This window comes from Bombus affinis, chromosome 7 (genome assembly GCF_024516045.1).
Source record: "Bombus affinis isolate iyBomAffi1 chromosome 7, iyBomAffi1.2, whole genome shotgun sequence".
NCBI lineage: Eukaryota > Metazoa > Arthropoda > Insecta > Hymenoptera > Apidae > Bombus > Bombus affinis.
Window position 1 is genome coordinate 821,641 of NC_066350.1, and position 13,577 is coordinate 835,217.

Here is a 13,577-nt window from a genome sequence, read left to right on the forward strand (position 1 = left end):
CATTTATTAAATCGTGCCACATTATAGTTCATTCATTCCGCATAACGATTATGATGTATAAATGCACCTCGTTTCTTCTAGTAATATTAAAATGTGCGTTGATAATAAGTTGAAAGTTACTTGGTTCATTCATAAAATGTCGACAAAAAATTGTTGTGCTCCAGTTTTCTGAAACTGCGCTATTTAGAAAGGATACAATTTATATACCTTGAAAACCCCTTGTGAATTAGTGCGTGTTTATACGTAATTAAAGAGCGACGTATCTCCCATTCGGGCGATAAATTTAAAATTGTAGTAAAAGTTATGTAATGTCCTTCCTGCACTGGACAATTGTTATCAAAGGCATGTACTGAAGTTATCGCTTAATTATTGACTCGTGTAAAGTATACGCACGCGCGTGCGACTGCTTACTTATCACTGCAAGCACTGTCGACGCGAATCCGGCGGAAACCATGCACAGGAAAACAGCTTTCATTGGACGATGACTATCATTTTTGATCGGCCAACTGGAATGAAGAATCGAAGGCCCGTTTAATCAAATCCGACGTGCGAACGTAACCAACAAGATGTTTTACTGGGACGTAAATTATAAAAAGTCACACGGGTTGTGCAGATTGCTGAAATCGTTTTTTCCCTTGGTGGCAAATTAAAGCAGTAAGGCCTAGAGTCGCGTTTTAATACCGATGTATTCGTTTCCACGCTACGCTTCTTTCGTCTCCTTCAATTTTTTCTTTTATTCTTGCATGCTTTTTATATCACGAAACCCTTCTCACAGAGGCGAACGATCGAAATTTGCTAAATCATACTGTCTTGCAGATTTTCTGTAAAGCTTTCTTATGATATTCCTCCTCTGTTTTGAATTTAAGTGTTTGCCTTCGATCTCCGGTTTCTATCAATTTCGTAACGCGCGTTTTGCCGATCTTGGTGCTAAGTGTGGTATATTTAAAGTACATAGTTACGTTACTAACTATGATACCGCGTTATCAATGCGCGTTTATCAACTGAAGCTAAAATTCATGAATTGTAATTAGATTTAATAGTGTCAGACTTTATAAATATAATAAATGATCGATTCGTAGGCAACGTATAGGTAGGTAAATATAAATTTTAATATATGGTATTTGGTATCGCGATTATGCTTTTCAGTGTAATTCTCACTTTAATATCGGATATTAGGATTTTTATTTGGTATTCGTTGATGAATTTATCGGATAAGTATAGCTTGATACATCTTCGCGTTCGTAGAATATTACGATAAATTGCTTTATCCTCGATCCCTGGTTTTCTCACATTAAATTGGATGAATCGTCATTCATTCTTATACCTAACAGAAGCTAGATTTTCAAGTATAAGTAGGTACATGTGTTTGATAACTGGCTACCATTTCGTCATAAATTATCAAATTTGCGCAATTGACATCGTTCTACTAGATATTTTTCAAGATTATTATTCATCTATGAGTTTAGTTTTTGTTTCAAAATGTGAATTCATAGAGAAAGTAATATATCAACCTACTTACTTATCAAACACTATTTACAATTTCTTCCCTCATTTTTTTTCATAGACCTGTATTAAAATATCTGTACTGCCCTTTTAAAGTGAGAATGATAATCACGTAACAACCGAAAATAATTAAGCAGACTTCTATAAGTATTTATTAATAATACAAACAAAATGGAATATCTCTTCCTTGCATAATTACCAATTGTCACTCTATGCAAATATATCGTATCACTTGGATCTTCGACTAGCATTTCGCTAAAGGCACTATTCGTCTTAAATCTTCACGCGAGTATTCTATTATAGAATCTAATATAATAGAATTTAATCCGATATAGAATATAGAAATAAACCAGTGTCGTTATATTATTTTTGCACGAGTGGTGTAGCCAGACATCCAGTCGCGATCGTGACAATGTCTCTCGGACTTAGATCCCTTAACACTCGTAATACGTCGCCGGAATTCATTCCCGATCCGAGCAAACTGCAGTGCTTTTCCTTTTTTCACAAAGATTCCGTCGCTCAGCGTGTTCCTGAGTCTGGGCCAAGAGACATTTTCAAAGAGAAGCGTTCACGATCCTAATGCGATAAACCGTCGCGCAAAAATAAACCCAGCTAAAACAGAAACGGGCCCGAGAAAGTTCAAACTATGGATGAGTTAGAATAGTTTGGTAAGAGTGAACGATTAAGACCTAAGTGGGAGGAAAAAGAGGAAGGAGGAAGATGCAGGAAAGAAGAAAGTATCGGACAGAAACGAATATGTCTGCAAATTGGCGACAGATAAAAAAGCGTTCGACGAAAGGGCATGGAAGAAAGAGGCGAAAGGGAGGAAGCTTTGAAGACCGATTTCGCATTCTGCAGAGAGCTAGTCAGCGGCTAACTATAAGAGGAGCTAACTATAAACCGGACTCCCTACCCCCGGTCGCTATTTCCAGCGTTGCGCTTGTCGCACTGCCAAACCCCCCTTGGTCTGTTCGCATCGTTCTTCCTCTTTCTCGTCACCCTTTCGATCGCCCCTGCGACCGCGCGAACGTCGCGTTCTTAATGCTTTTCTTTCATCGTTAAAGTCAACGTATAAAATTATACAGTTAGTCTGATTTTGTAACAATTGTACACATTTTATATATATTACATAATGTAACATTTGTAACATTTTAAAATTTTGTTTCAGATACAACCATACCAGTAGAGAATATCGATCAATAATGCTGTAAAACTTTGACCGCCAGTTTTTGTTTAAAATAGCAGTGAAATCGTAAGTGATTTATAATCTTTTAGAGCAATACTAGGATTATTTTAGAAAGTACTACAAATTCTTATGCCCCTATAGAGAATGCATTCAATCATTAAAATCATGAAATGTTCGTCGGAAATGTTTGTTCGGAACAGTACTCTATACAAACTGATTACCACGAAGACCTATTTCGTAAGGCACCGTTTTCGTGACTCGTTCACACGGCAATTTGTTGACGACCGTTTAAACAAATATTACTTTACGAGACGCTCGACACATCGTTGTCGAAGATCCAAAGAAAGCAACAGTCATTAAAATCAATCCACCATGTGACGTCAACTCTTCTTCTCAAGACGCATTTTATTAACATACTCACATCCAATCACCTTCGCGAGTGGTGGCAATAACGGCCGTTTGCATTGCGGTTTTACAGAAATCGATTTCGTTCTTTTTTCCACGATCGCAATTGGAACGATCGTAAATCAATCAGCACCACTTGCCACGCTCGCATAGAAACTCTTCTTAGCTCATTAGCTAGTTAGGACATTCGATCGATGCGATGAAAAGTTCGATTTGTACGATCATTGTTTTCTTCTTCAAATTCGGATTCGGAATCGTTTGAGAAAGGGCTAGAAACGCGACGTGAACCGTAATATATATATCTTGCACGGTCTCGAAATTCCTTAAATATTCGTTTTCAAGCGTGTAGTCGAATGCCTTCGTAAAGCACTAATTTATTTAGTAAGTAAGTGATTATGTTCACATACGCGAAAGATGTGAACCGAAAAACGTATAAACTAGCAGTTAATTTTTATGTACAAGAACTCCCGCAGTCATGATTCGACGTTCGCATTCATTGAATTATGCACAATTACATAAAAGCCCGATTATTTATCGATCGCAGGGATCTATAAATTTCCTCTTTCGTATATAGCCGATTTAAGAGCCGCCGGTAAAAATAAATGTCGCTTCCCGAATACAATTTGATAAATTAATATTGGGAACACCGACGGGTTCGGCGTGTTCCGTTTTAATATCCGATTCTTACGCTGATTATACGGTTCAATTCGTTAATAATCAAAAGACATTTGTGATCGAAAATTGGATTAACTTTCGCGTCAACGACACTACGTCCGCTGATGTCCGTATTAGCGAGTTAATTGATGTGATGCGACATTTAGGATGGAAATGGCGTGTTGGTTATTGCAGAATAATGCTGAATTTAGATCGAAAACGTTAATTATCGTGACTCGTAGACGTTGCAGAGAAATTAACCTAATCACTCCCAAATTAGTTATCAACTCTCGGCCCTTTATCGATGCTAGTATGAAGTCCGTAAAAATATAAATATTCGTAATTTATTTTCGGAAAAAGCATCGTTTGAGAAATCAATGTAAATTTGGTTTCCTACGTCGCCATGATACGAGAGCGCTGATCGCATAGAAAACTCGACTAATTAACAGTTGTCGAACACGCGTCGAAGTCTGGAAATATTCGAGCAGATTACTTCATTTACGTTAATTAGAAAGATTTTTTCGTGTCGATGCTTTCTGAACGAGTGTCGTGCGTTTACAGTAACATAGTGTGAAACATTTCGTTTGCGCCTTATTAAGTATTGTAGAACTATCGTTTACCGCGAGAAAGAATCTATGAAAACCGAGGAGTACGCTAATTAGAAGTTATCAAATTACTGCAGGTGTTTTAACATATCTCGACAAATTATTTCTTTTTTCACATTTAATCTTAATTAAAACGAAATTAAAGATCTCGAGAGATATACGTTCAAAAGGTTTAAGAGGTTGTTGCCCTGTGTATATCGTCTTTTATTTTAATATTAAATACAATAGTCGGATATTCCTCGGGCGAAGCTTATACACCTACTAACAACATACAGACTCAAGATATCTCGTGATTCAGTCTGAATTTCCGGCTTGTTTAGATATTCCATGAGTCGTACATACTATATCAAACGCAAAAGAGCGCTATGATAAACGGATGAATGAAAAAGCCCGATCGAGCTTATGTTTCCGGAAGCAACTATCCTCGCACACCGCTGAGACGAGTACTAACAAATTGTTACCTCGTTATATACTTGCGTATATCGAAAGACGCGACTCGAATTTTAATTTGGAACGGCTTCTTCTTCCTCGTGGCGAGAGAGAAACGGAATCGTATCTCGATATTTTCGCGTTAGCGGCATGCGTACGGCGCTGAATACAGGCACGTGCACAGATTAAAATTGCACGTGGGTGCGAATGCATACTCATTTATATATGTAGATACTAGTGCTGATGTACGTATATGCACACAGGGAAGTTCAATTAAGCGTGGACTTGCGACGGATCGAAGCTCGTGAGGTCAGTGCTCGGACCTATTTCAACGACGTTGAGCCGCTTTCATTGGCTAAATTCTATTATTTATTTACGGCTGTGCTGCTCCTCCATCGAACTTGAGAGAGCGGAAAGAGCCGAGGTTTTCATGGCTTCAAAGAGACTCTCTCATGCTATCGCGTGTGTAGTGTCGCTAACAGGTGAACGGGCAAAGGAAGATAGAAACCTTTGGAAATGGGATTAGAGATTCAGGAGGTCATCATAGAGATTCTTCCCGGAAAATGTTATGGTCGATTCTTGGAGTAATGAACTTCGAGAGCGGTTAAAAATGTTGCGACGTGCTTTTCTATTTGAAATCCTTTGAGGTGAAAATTTGTAAGAGGATTTAGTAGTATCGCGTAACATCTTTTTATCGTATATTTCATTTAATTGTATATTTCAATTGCATTTGGTGATATACAGTGTGAAATAATAGCAGAATGGTAATGATGTATGATATGTGATATTGTTGTAAGAAATGACAGTGACAGGATCAAATTATCACAGCGATAGTTGTTAGCTGCATTATATCGTATTTTTCAAGATTGATATTTTTATGATTTGTAACTAACTTAAATTTTTTAGAAGATCTGTATTCGTTATTTTAATTGTACAAGTTGGGTATAAGATTCCATTGGAATTTTTCATTTCATAACAATCTGAATAGTCCTCTTAGTTATGCCTCTATAAAATGAATTAAAACGGGTTGTATCAGTAGTTTAGAATTTTCTACCATGCAAGTGGTATTGGCTTGCTGTTTTCTGCGTGTTACAAGAAACCAGACTTGTAACGATAATGTTCGTTTAAATTTTACGCATTGGTTCTCGACGTGTACAGTAGCGTGGGGTTGTTTTATGTTTATTCACCGTTTCGTCGAACGTGGAATTACATCGATGACTAAAATGTTTGATGGCAATAAAAGAAAATTCCAGACAACATTCCACGTAACATAATTTTCGGAATCACTAACGGTGACTCCTATAATTATGAATTCAAGACGAAAGAGGAGGAGAGATTTCAAAGACTGAGAAATTTAATATTTGAAAATGACACGTATATTGCATTTTTCTCATATATATGTTTTTCTATTTCTATTCCCTTCTATTTTCCAATTTGAATTCCATATTTGAACGCACGCGCTCTTTTTTTTTTATCTTAAATACGTTAAAAGCACAGTCATGAAATTAACCAAACAACCCCAAACATAAAATAATAGCAGCAACCTGCGAATTACTTTGAAAGATACATTATTCCACGAAACTGCGTTAAAGTGAAACGAACAAAAGGCTAAGCTTGAGTTAAACTTTTAACGAAGCTTCTTCATAAAGCAAAGAGACCTCATCGCTTTGGAGCGGCGTTTCACGTGTTCCCGGGGCAAAAAGTCAACTCAACCGTCTAATTACAGCCGGTTCTCTAGGAATTAAGTTGGCGTTTAAAGTTTACAGGCCGCGTTAGGTCGGCCCGTTTCTCTCACGTCGGAGCGCACTGTGATTTTCGAGCGATTAACCGGCCAAACGTGATTAGAGCCGAGCGAAACTGAATTAGCCCCGCTAGACTCGTGGCGTTTCTGAAAAACCGAGTTCGTGCCCGATCAAGCAGGGATCGCGTGTACATCCGGTGCATCTCAGGAACAAATGCTTTTCCTGCTTCTCCTTTAATTGTTTGATATCTTCCAGAGTTATCTTAATTGCTTTAATTAATACCTTAAATTATTTTGTTTCCTTCAAATTTTGAAAGAAAATATTCGTTTCAAGTATTATCGAAAGTAATCATTTTAATTTCTCTAATTTATCAGTTTGATTGTAAGGAATATCAGCCTTATATCGTTCCAGTAGTTATGTTGAAATATCGCATTGGCTGTTTGCGAAAAAAACTTAGATGAATGATGTAGAGATTGCAACATTGCAGCAGCATCGTACATTCGATAAAAAGAAATCATTGGTAATTGCAGGAATCGTATTGCAAAATCACTGGCAATTTCTGTTCTACGTTCTCAAGACAATAGAATCGATTCGTACAATTTAAATGGAAAAAAGGACATCCAATGCTAAATTGAATTACACGTCATAAAAAAACATTCTATTAAACTTTAAACACTTCATCTCACGCATTTCCAAAGAATTTTGCTACTAACTTTTTAATGGAATTTATTTGTCTTAACCCATCTATGATTTAATATTCTTTCGCAATTTCTTTGAAAATGTAGCGACGTTTGAAACCATCTTTTCTTTTGAATATTACATAGGCTGGAATACACAGGCTAAAATGAACGTCGCGCAACAATCTCGATTACAAATTCAGTCATTACGAAATTTGAAATAATTAGCCGACGATTAAAGCTATAAACGTACAATCGAGGGTTTTAACACGCGAAAGTAAATGCACGTGCCTTCATGTATGATTCAAGATTTTATTGCCTCGATCTGTGTAAGAAAGATTCTCTAAGCTACGAATGGAGATTGTAAAAAAGGCAATGGACGTAGTTTTCAGGGGAAAGCATTTTATTGCAAGTAAATGGTGAATTTGCGACACGTGTCTCCTTTCGAACTTTTTCGTGAGATAATGTACGTAAAAATGAAAAGAAAATTAACACAGATTCTCTAAACTCAAGATAATTTCCTAGCAAGCTATTTCTACTCCTAAACGGTATCGTAGCGTCACAAGTTAATAAAGAGGGAACAAATTTCTATAAATTCAAAGAGGTAGTTTTACATCCGAAGCTGTAACCCGTTGAATATTTTTTTCCACTTCGTATACTTGGACAATCTCGTCGCGTGCGAGTTCTCTCAATTCGTAGTAGCTTCACAGATTGTGCGTAATTCCAGGCGAAAGGAAAATCATGTTGTGTCGTAATACGAATTCGATTCACGGTCGAACTGCCTACTGCTGGTAAATATGATGAAATTCGTGGCGGATTTTTAGTTTCAAGGAGAGATTAATACGAGTTTTTTCTGCTGGCTGAGATAGAAGCTTGAGGGTAGTTGGCTTAAGAGAGTAGATTGGCAAAGATCGACAAATGTGCAACTCAAAGCTAATGAAGCTTTGGAACTTTCTTCTATTTCGGACCGAGTTAGATTTATTATATAGTATTACACATGAACTTTCGATCGAATTTGCACTTATATGATGTGAAGTAAATGTTTCATTAATTTTCTTTCAAAAAGAATTTTACGTAATCAGTGCAGCAGCCAGACGCGTAGAATTTGGAAGAAGTTAAACAATTTGTGTCTTATTGAAATATAGGTCAGCGGAAGAACCTGATGAGTGGAGAATTTCAATCGTGCAAACGAAATATTGATAAGGAACCCTTTCTTCGTTCACAAATATTTTATACAGTTTTGTGTACTTTCTGTCGCTATGAGATTTTGTTACCGGTTGCAATTAATTCGGACTTGGAACTATCTTGGAATCGTACAATGGAACGATATTTCAGAAAGATATCGCTGTGGGATAGAGAGAAAAATATAAAATAGGGAGCTGCAAACTTGGCGAACAATTTTATACAGTACCCATGCGTTATTTTTGAAGAGTCAGCGAAAAGTAAAAGATCATCTAAGTCGAACAGCTTCCTCAGAATATTTTCGTCTCTTTTTAAACCAAATTTGCAACATCAGTCATAAAAAATTTTTCGTTCGGACACAACTGGACAGGCGAATGTTTTAATACAGAAAACGTATTATGTAAATAGTGGTTGGACGTTCGGTGGAACATCTGTGCCTCGAACTCCGTAGCGTGTAATATCGAAAATTACAGACATGGCGCAGCCTTTTGACGAGGGTCGGGGAAAGCTGAAGAAACTTCGTAGTACGTTATGTCATGTTCAATAGGGGAAACGTAAAGAGTCGAAGCGGCTCCAATGTACTAGAATGCGGAGTTGAACGTGTTTTTTTTTTGTTCGAAATAATAAAGGCGTAACTGGAGAGTATAGCAATGCGACGGAAAGCAGCGAGTTAATTGGAAATCGTTGCTGTAAGTAAATTACCACTTACGGTGTCTTCGAGGAAATTCCCTCGATCGATAGGTTTCGAAGGAGCAGCATTCAATGCTAAATTAGAGATTTTATTACAGTTAAGAAAATTCTTGTGAATTTATTTGTGGAAATGAACTTTCTAAGAACATCGGATGACTATTTCGTTAATTCGATACATTTCGATAACTAACGGATGATAAAATAAAATAGAAGACGAAGTTGTAACAAATACGTAAACATAATACTAGTAATCATCGTGGCATGGTTAACAATATCGTGAACGCCTGAAATAAATTATATCTGTTTTGCGGATTTCTGTTTGCGATCGATCATGCAATTTCCTGATCGTGATTTAGCATATTGTGTATACAGACGAATTGTCTGATAATTTGTAGCTGAATATGATAGACTTAGATTGCTCATATAGTTCCGCATCCTATCACGTATAAATTTTCTTTCCTTTTTTAAATCGTTGTATTATCCACCGATTTACGCTTCGAGATATTGCTTAGCTTGTGTCAATAAACATACTATCTATCCTTTTTATCGTTCCTTCGGGCTTCGGTTGAAACCGTGTCAGTTGTTTTACTCTTGCTTGACTCGGTTACATGAGTCATTTAATGTACAATTTCATGTACAAACGATTTATTATTTGTTTGGCATAACTTTAATCTAGAATAGAATTCTGTTAATAGACTAGGGCTATCATAGAGCAATAAAGTAGATTATAAAGTGATATATTAAAAAAAATAAAAGATTCCTTTTTCTTGGTACCAAAAAAGAAAAGAACCACTAGAACAAAATATTAGTTTTTTCAGTACAAAATGAGTTATCGTTTTTATCGAAAATTAGTCGGTCGCGCAAACTCCGTTTACATTCCAGCGAATCCATAGCACGCGTAGGACGGTCGAGGGAAACAACGTTAATTTCTAAATTACCTAACGAACGGGCTGGCGAATGAGCGTGGCGTATAATGGATATAGCGCTCCGAGTTGGACTCTCATTGATCGTGCAACGAACCATCAATTTTTCAGAATTAATTTCGCTCGAATTTTACCGGTTGGCTGGAAAGTATGCAACAAATGTTTCACCTTCTCCGTACGCTGTCGAACGACGGCAGTTGTGCGTATGTATGGTGCGCGACACCTCTTCACCGACAAGCAAGTCGAGTGAAAGTACTCGGAATTCTTGTGGCCAGTTTGAGCCGAGGGTTCGCCTCTGAAGAGGCTTACGCAACGCGTATGGTAACAGGTGTATTACCTGTGTAATAACGTGGCCGCAGCTCGTTCACACTTACGTACCAGCTACGATGTTGTGACGCGTGTAAAAATGTCGCGAACGCGAAGCTCTCGAATTACTTGTTATAGTAGAGTAGAGTAGAGTAGAATATAGTAGCATCGAATCGAAAGAGACGGTGGGTCGCATGACTCGAGTCGAGATAGAAACGAGAAGTTGATCGAATCCTATGTCGAAGTATCGCGAGCGTAATACGGTCTATCGGATCGGACAATTGGGACAAGAGACATTGAAATAGATGAAAAGAAAAATAGTGGATAAAAGGGGTGTTGTCCTGACTTTGAGAGGTAGAAACAAGTAGTCCGAAGTGTGTTAAAAGATTTGAGTATCGTAAATTCGATTAAAGCTGTACCAAGACATATATAGTCCAGAGAATTGATTCGAAACCAAGAAACATTATGACTCATGGATTGGATTATAGAGATATAAAGATCTTGGTTAAAAAGAAAGTATTTGTAATGGGTGAATTCAATTAGCTTTGTAAGGAGATATGGCACAGATATTGTGAATCGAGTCAAACTTGAGACGGGAACATATTTGATGGATGCCGCATTAAGATCTATCGAGTGCAAGGAATTGAATTAAGATTACGATAAGAAATACCGAAATACGTAAACTGAATTAAAAGTATGTAAATCGCTGATAAGGAGAAAGTTATCGTAGTGGGTGAATTAGGTTACAGAATTACAGTTATAGGGAATTATATCTTGTCGATGTTATTTCCATTGCTAATTTTTATTTTTAATTCTATCCTCATTCGCCATATCCTACAGAATGTAACGACAAACGAGAACGTGCAGAAACATTTCCCAAATAAATATCTAGAAACGCAAGTATTGCAAAAGATGCACAGGTATCGGAAGTAACGTGCGGAACATCAGCGCTCGTGCGAATTGAAATTACTTGCATCCTTTGACGATAGGATTTTTTTTCAGTCGAACGTGACATTCTAAGAGAGCGTGGTTACTCGTTGACACTCACGATTGATTCCTGGTACATTACGTCTGTCGCATTATATCAATCGGCTGCTGCTTAAATTACTGGTTGTGCAAGGAATGCGTCTGAATCTCAGCCCACAAAGCGCATACCAACATCGACGTGTCTATTGAACGCTCACGTGCAAATTGCTACGCGATTGGATCGCCCGCGTTATTTTCCCAAGTAGTCGATGGATGTGTTCTAAGAATCGAGATCGAAAGAACTTGACGCCCAAAGAAATAACAGCGTTCTATCTTACTGCATGATAGGGATGAATAAATATCTAGCATAAAAAATGTGGTTGTAAATTGTTTGGCAATCGTAAGGAAATATGCGGTTGTTTGTGAATAAGATAATACAGTAAAAAAGTGTGTATCATAAATGTGTGTTTAATTTATGATATGAAAATAGCAAAGTTTCCATTAAGAAGAATATTTTACTTGCTATGCTTGTAACTGCGTATCTATTGTAGTATCCAGAATAAAGAAAACGGACATTAATGAAAAACAAAAACAAATATTCTTATTGCCCTATGTTATAACACGTGTTCAACGTTGAAGTGCTATCACTGTAATTAATATAGCCCTTAGAAAGGAAGTGAAGAAGTACGTGTACAAAATCGACGGAAGCAATGGGTGACTATACCGGTAACCGATGAAACACCTACAAGGCTAGACGAGCAAACATTCGAGCAAGCTTCCCGAGCGAAGAGCGATTAGAAACACCGTGACCAACGCTATTTCATTTCTCAGCTGTGTGGAATTCATGTTAACGAGTAATTGAATGTAAAGGGGCGTTCACGCAGACTGTCGCGCCACGGTTGAAGCATCAAAGAAGAAATATCTTCTGTGCCTGCGAGAATAGCGTTCAAATTGACGATCAAAAGGCCGAATTTATAATACTATAATTTATAGCAACGACAATTAATGGGCAGATTTGTATTTATGCGAAATGACAGAGTTTCTTCGTGTGGTCTCAAACGGCCAAGAACGATCATTTCTCGCTATGGTCAACGTTAATTTCGAATTAACGTTAATGATAATTGATGCTTGCTTATCCCGCATCTGCGTAAAATTGCACAGACTCATTGTACCTCGATAGCCATCGAAATCATTATTCTGGATTCTGGTGTGAATATTCGTTTCGATTTAATGCTTGTGACAATCGAGATCCGAGGCTGCTCTCTTTTTCGCATCGCGGACTTTCATCTCGAGTATGGGCTCTAAAGTTTAACTTCTTGGATCATTTTTCGATTTTATGTATCGCAGATCTTAACGTTCCGTGTCTTTAATCATCAACCGGAATATAAGAGTACCTAGAGATATTTTTAATCGAAGCAGCAAAAGTTCTCGCAGATTCTCTCGTACTAACAATTGTGTTAAAAAATTGAAAAAAAAAATAAGATAATCCATCGTTCAAGAAACGTAGGTTAATCAAGATTCTTTCACAGATTACCAGAAGGACGAGTGGTAGAAAAATGCAAGGTCGAATATTTCCTAGATGCATGCAATTGTACACGATGTATGCTTCGAACGTGGATTCTAAAAGATTTAGCGAGAATGCAGAGCCGATCGATTTACACGAGTGAAAGGATGAAGAACGTGTCTGCCACGCGTCATTGGTACGGAAAAATGATGACTGTAAATAAACGTATGCCGCGTTTTGTGCGTGATTATTACTCGATACGAGATAAATATCTCACATGTAGTTGTCGTTGAAAAGATTGAAGGTTCAAATTGTTAAGTATACGTATTTCTGAATTATGACAAAAACCATTACGCTTTGAAGAAAAAATTTACTCGCAATTTATAGACAAGAATGGAATTTCGTATTACTTACCTACATCCAGCTATTAATGATAGAGCGATTGCGATAATTGCCGCATTAATATAGCAAGCGGACTAACGTTCTCCTTATTTACTTGTATAGAGTTAGTAAAACTAAAACGGCCCGACTGAGAATAGATCTAAAAAATTGTGTTTAACGTTACTTCATAATCGTTGTTCGCAGAAGTGGAGTAGCTCTGTTCGAAAGAGCGAAAGAGTGAAAATAGAAATGCGTTGTTCGCCGTGTTTAGCGAGCGTTCCGCTTAAGTATCACGGGTATTTCAACATCCGTGAAACTTCCTCGTAGATAAAGGAAAACAGATCGATCAATTAAACGTAATTAACCAGGATAGATATACGTTTCGGTTAGAAAGAGTTTTTCGAATAGGAGTGATATATCACGC

The 13,577-nt window shown here is 37.3% G+C and overlaps 1 protein-coding gene across 3 annotated transcripts in view; it reads left to right on the top strand.

The window, feature by feature from the left end:
* The window catches only part of LOC126918344 (uncharacterized), a 79,807-nt gene that overhangs the window by 40,364 nt on the left and 25,866 nt on the right, over positions 1-13,577 (top strand). Inside the window, exons 1-2 of one of the 3 annotated variants that reach the window (XM_050726144.1) lie at positions 1,920-2,587; positions 2,672-2,755. The exons of 1 other annotated variant lie outside the window; for it this stretch is intronic. The gene's annotated coding sequence lies outside the window, so the exon portion shown is untranslated. Of the gene's footprint in view, positions 1-1,919; positions 2,588-2,671; positions 2,756-13,577 lie in introns of those variants that run through there. One more of the 3 variants, XM_050726143.1, reaches the window with a different exon arrangement.